Raw genomic sequence first — 5,241 nt, forward strand, 5'->3', positions numbered from 1 at the left:
ATCGAGATTGAGTGTTGCGAGCTGCGGGACTAATTGGACCTACAAAGTCTAAGCCCCATTTTTCAAATGGTTGGGTTACTTTAATAGGATGTAAGGGCATTCTGTCTTTGCGCTGTGTGGTCTTGTAACGTTGGCACTCATCACACCCTTTTGTAAAAAGTGATGCATCCTTAAATAAAGTTGTCCACCAATAGCCTGATTGCAGCACCTTTCTAGCAGTCAGGTCTCCTGAAAAATGTCCTCCTGCTATGCCCATATGTGCTTCTTGCAAGATATACAAATATTCATCCTCGCGGGCACAACGCCTAAGAATATCGTCCTTGCCTAGTCTATACAGAGTTCCGGCAATCAAACAATAGGGTTCACATTCTTTTACTAGCCTTCGAGCGATATCCTTACGAAGTTCCTTGGGTGGAAAACCATTAACTAAAAAGTTAACAATGTTCTCACTCCATTCAGGCATAGTCTCAACTATGAATAGGGAAGTATCGGGTAATTCATCATCAACTCCTATAGGGGATTCACCATTGGGTATGCGAGACAAATGATCAGCCATGACGTGCCTTTTACCGGGTCTCACTACAATCGTGAAATCAAAATCCAGAAGAATTAACAACCATCGTGTGATTCTTCCTATGGAGCATGGCTTGTTTACCAGATACAGCAACGCTTGATGATCCACATAAAATACAAACTTGTTTGCCAGAAGGTAGTAGCGAAATTTCTTTACTGCATAAACCATTGCCAAACCTTCTCGCTCTGTAGTGGTGTAGTTCCTTTCAACATCGTTCAATTGACGGCTTGCAAAGCTAATGGGATAGTCCAATTTATGTTCTCTTGGTTGAGTGAGAACACACCCAATAGCAAAGTTTGATGCATCAATATGCACATGGAAAATGACATCCCAGTTAGGTGTCCTTAAAATCGGAGCACTTGCTAGTGTTTTCTTCAATTGTTCATAGGCCTGGTCACACTCTTCAGTCCATTTAAATTCAATGAGAAGCTTGTACAAAGGACGTGCTATCTCAGCGAAAAATAAAATAAACCGTCGATAATAACCCACGTGTCCCATGAACCTTTGAACTCCCTTGTAATTGGTTGGTGGTGGTAACTCTAGAATCACTTTAATTTTGCTCTCATCGGTTGAGATACCATTCTTAGATACTATATGCCCTAAAATAACTCCATGCTTGACCCAAAATTGGCATTTGAACGGGTTCAATGAGATACGATATAACCTACACTTTTCAAACACCTTCCGCAAACATGATAGATGTTCTTTCCAAGAAGAGTAAACACAAAGGTCGTCTAAGAAAGCTTCACAAAACTCTCTCAAATATTCTTTAAAAGCAGTGTTTATTAATCGTTGGAATGTAGCAGGGGCATTTGTTAAGCCAAAAGCCATCACACGAAATGCAAACACGCCAAATTCTGTGATGAAGGCAGTTTTAGCTTGGTCCTCTAGCGCTATCGTGATTTGGTTGTAGCCTGAGTACCCATCTAGAAAGCTATAAGCTTCCTTGCCTGCAACTCTTTCGAGTACATGTTCGGAATATGGTAGGGGGTAATGGTCTCTTCTAGTAACTGCATTAACTTTTTTGAGGTCCACGCACACCCTGAGTTTCCCATTCTTTTTTGGCACGATAACTATTGGAGACACCCATTCAGAGTGTGTTACCATATACATGTGGTAGTGATGTGTGTGAACACACTAGGACCGCCGGGGCATTTTTTCCCTCTTTAGGAGGTTTTTTCCCCCGTGCATTGTATATACGCCCATCACTCTAGGGCTATCTATCTTTCCATTGCACACTAAGTAACACATTCTCTATTGTGTGCCTTGAGCTTCCTTCGTCTTCTCCAAGCTGTGTGTGTTTCTCTGCAACCCTAATTCCAACAATTGGTATCAGAGCAGGTCACGTCCTCCCGGGCTTAGTCGCCAGCTGCTCCAGCACACACCTGCTCACTTTCTCCGATTTCAGTGAGCTTTGGCGAGCGTTCGCAGGTCGACAAATATTTTGGGAGAGTTCGAAGAGCTTGGTCTGCTCAGAATTTTGATTTGGGCTCATTTCGGCCTCCGTTTCCACTACGGGCAGTACTGCACAGGCTATTTCGTCATTTTGTGCAGATTTTCTGTCAGTGCCGTTTTCTGCATAACAAGTGCCTTATAGTCTTCTACGGTTTGTGCTATATAGCACAAGTTGTTCCCGCTCCATTTCTCCTATTTTCGGGCAGTTTTCACATCAGGTGCAGCATTTACCATGGCTGACAACAACAGCACAGATGTGTTCAAGATGTTTGCTGCTGAGGACAGCTTGGATGGGGACAACTACCCTATGTGGGCTTATATGATGCAACATGTTCTTGTGTCAAAAGGTGTCTGGAACATTGTGCAGGGCATTGATGTATGTCCTGGTTCTGAAGATGTAGGCGATGTTGAGGATGTTGCAGGTCTTGCTGCAAGGATTGCAGCTGTTAGAGTTGTTTTGCCTACGGCAGAACAAGCTCGTTGGGATGTTAAGGATGCACAGGCTCATGCATTGATTGCGTTGTCTGTGAAGCGCACCATTATTCCTCACATCCGTTCAGCAAAATCTGCAAAACAGGCTTGGGATATTCTAGCAGGTCTTTATGCAAGCCGCAATGAGGCTAAAATTGCTTTGCTGCGTAAAGAGCTAGAGTCGAAGATTATGCATGAGGAAGATGATATGGACACTTTCCTTGCTAGTGTCAAGGATATCAATGAGCAACTCATTTCTGCAGGTGAAGTCATTTCGGACAGTTCCCTTGTGCAGACTGTTCTTGATGCCTTACCAGATTCCTACCAGACTTTTGCTAGTACTTGGAGACTCATGACCCAAGGAAATCCTGAAGTTGTCAAGTTTGATGCATTATGCACATTGCTGTTGCAAGAGTCACTTTCTAGAAAAAACAGGACTAGGCAGCGTGCAGTTGAACAGGCTTTTATTGCTTCTCAAAGAAAGGGTGGTAACAGTAATGCAGCCACTTCTTATGGTTCTGCTGCGAGTGGCAAAAATTCTGCTCCTAATGCTTCTGCTGGCAGCACTTCGTCTGGCAATTTTGGTGATAAGGGCAAAAAGAAGATGCATTGCCATTATTGTAAAGCCAATGATCACTTGATCAAGTCGTGCCCTAAGTTGAAGGCCAAAGAGGCTAAGAAGAAAGAGGGTGGTTCCACTGCAAATGCTGGTTCCACTACAAATGCAGCCATTGTTGAGTCTTCTGTGAAAGGAGATTGTGATGCTGATGTTGATGCAGAATGGGCTTTTAGCGCAGAGTGCACTTACAATCCTGCTGTCCATGATGCATGCTTGTCAGTTGCTGCAGATTCACATGTGTGGTATTTCGACAGTGGTGCTACAAAGCACATTACCTCACATCGTGAATTGTTTACCTCTCTCGAGTCTGTCCCTCATGGGAATTCAGTCACTTGTGCCAACAACGCCTCTTATCCAGTTCAGGGAGTTGGAAAGATTGTGCTCACTGCTGCTAATGGCAGTTCCTTCACACTTGTTGATGCACTTTATGTACCTGGGATCAAGAAGAATCTCTTGTCTGTATCCGCACTTGCTAGACTTGGACTTGTAGTCAAATTTGTGGATGACAGATGTATAGTTCATGATCTCAGTTTTGGTGATGAAATTGTTGCATCTGGGCTTTTGTGCCGTGGGCTGTATAAGCTCACTTTGTATGACGAGTGTGGACAAAATTTTGCAAATGCTGTTGCAGATTCAAGGGCTATTTCAGATGCAAAACTTTGGCATGCACGTTTTGGTCATCTGAATTTTGCCAGTTTGCTGCGTTTGCAGAAATCTGATATGGTTGCTTCTTTGCCGCCTCTTGAAGCACCTGTCAAACATGTTTGTGAAGGCTGTATTCTGGGTAAAATGTAGCGTTCTAAGTTTCCAAAGGATGGTTCAGTTAGGGCCACATGCAGGTTGCAGCTTGTGCATAGTGATGTTTGTGGGCCCATGCAAACTCTGTCCTTGAGCAATTACCTGTACTTCATGACTTTCATTGATGATTACTCCAGGCATGCATGGGTATTTCCGCTTAAAGCGAAGTCCGAAGTTTTTATGTGCTTCAAACAATTTTTGGCTATGGCTGAAAATGTCTCAAAATGTACTATGGGCACCCTCCGTTCCGATCGAGGGGGGGAGTATATGTCTCATGAATTTAATGCATTTCTGGCTAGTCGTGGGATAAAACACCAATGTACAGTGCCTTATACACCTCAGCAAAATGGTGTTGCTGAGAGGAAAAACAGGTCACTAACGGAAATGGCACGATGTATGGTCAAAAGTCAAGCTTTGCCGCATTCTTTTTGGCTTGAGGCCATCATGTGTGCCACTTATGTACTTAACAGGTGTCCTACGAAAGCTTTGCAGTCTATTACTCCATATGAAGCATGGCATGATAGAAAGCCTTCTATTGAACACATACGTGTTTTTGGCTGTTTGGCATATGCTTTGGTGCCACAAGTGCAGCGCAGAAAATTGGATGATAAGGCTGTCAAATGTATTTTTGTTGGTTATAGTGCTGAAAGCAAAGGTTACAGGTTGTATCATCCGCAAACAAAACGTATTCTGGTTTCACCGGATGTAGTGTTTGTGGAAGATTCTGTTCAGCCCTTGCTGTCATGTACTAGAGACAGTAATGTAAGCTCACAGGACATTTATGACACTTTGTTGCCTCTTTTCAGTGGTGGAAATACGAATGTAAGTTCCAATGAGGCAAATGTACAGCCTATGGGGGTTTCTGAAATGTTTTAGAACAGCCTATTACTGATGCAGATGTACATGATGTACTTGATGAGGAAAGGGCTGAAAATGAGTAGGCTAGAGGTATGCCAAAATGGCTGGTGCACACTTTGCGTGACAGTAAATTGGATGCACCTTTATCTAGTCGTACTCGTTCAGGCTTTCGCCATGCATCTTATGCATCAGATTGTTATGCTTTGGCTGTGTCTAGTTTACATGATGTTGAGGAGCCTCTGTCTTTTGATGAAGCACAGAATTCAGAAAATTGGATTGCTGCCATGAAATCAGAATATGATGCACTTATAGAGAATGACACATGGACTTTATGTGATTTGCCTCCTGGCAAAAAGGCCATTGGTACGAAGTGGGTTTACAAGTTGAAACGCAAGCCGGATGGTGAGATCGATCGCCATAAGGCTCGACTTGTTGCAAAGGGTTATGCACAACAAAAAGGCATAGA

The sequence above is a fragment of the Adiantum capillus-veneris genome, chromosome 28 (assembly GCF_014529385.1).
Source record: "Adiantum capillus-veneris isolate H3 chromosome 28, ASM1452938v2, whole genome shotgun sequence".
In the NCBI taxonomy this organism is placed as follows: Eukaryota; Viridiplantae; Streptophyta; class Polypodiopsida; order Polypodiales; family Pteridaceae; genus Adiantum; species Adiantum capillus-veneris.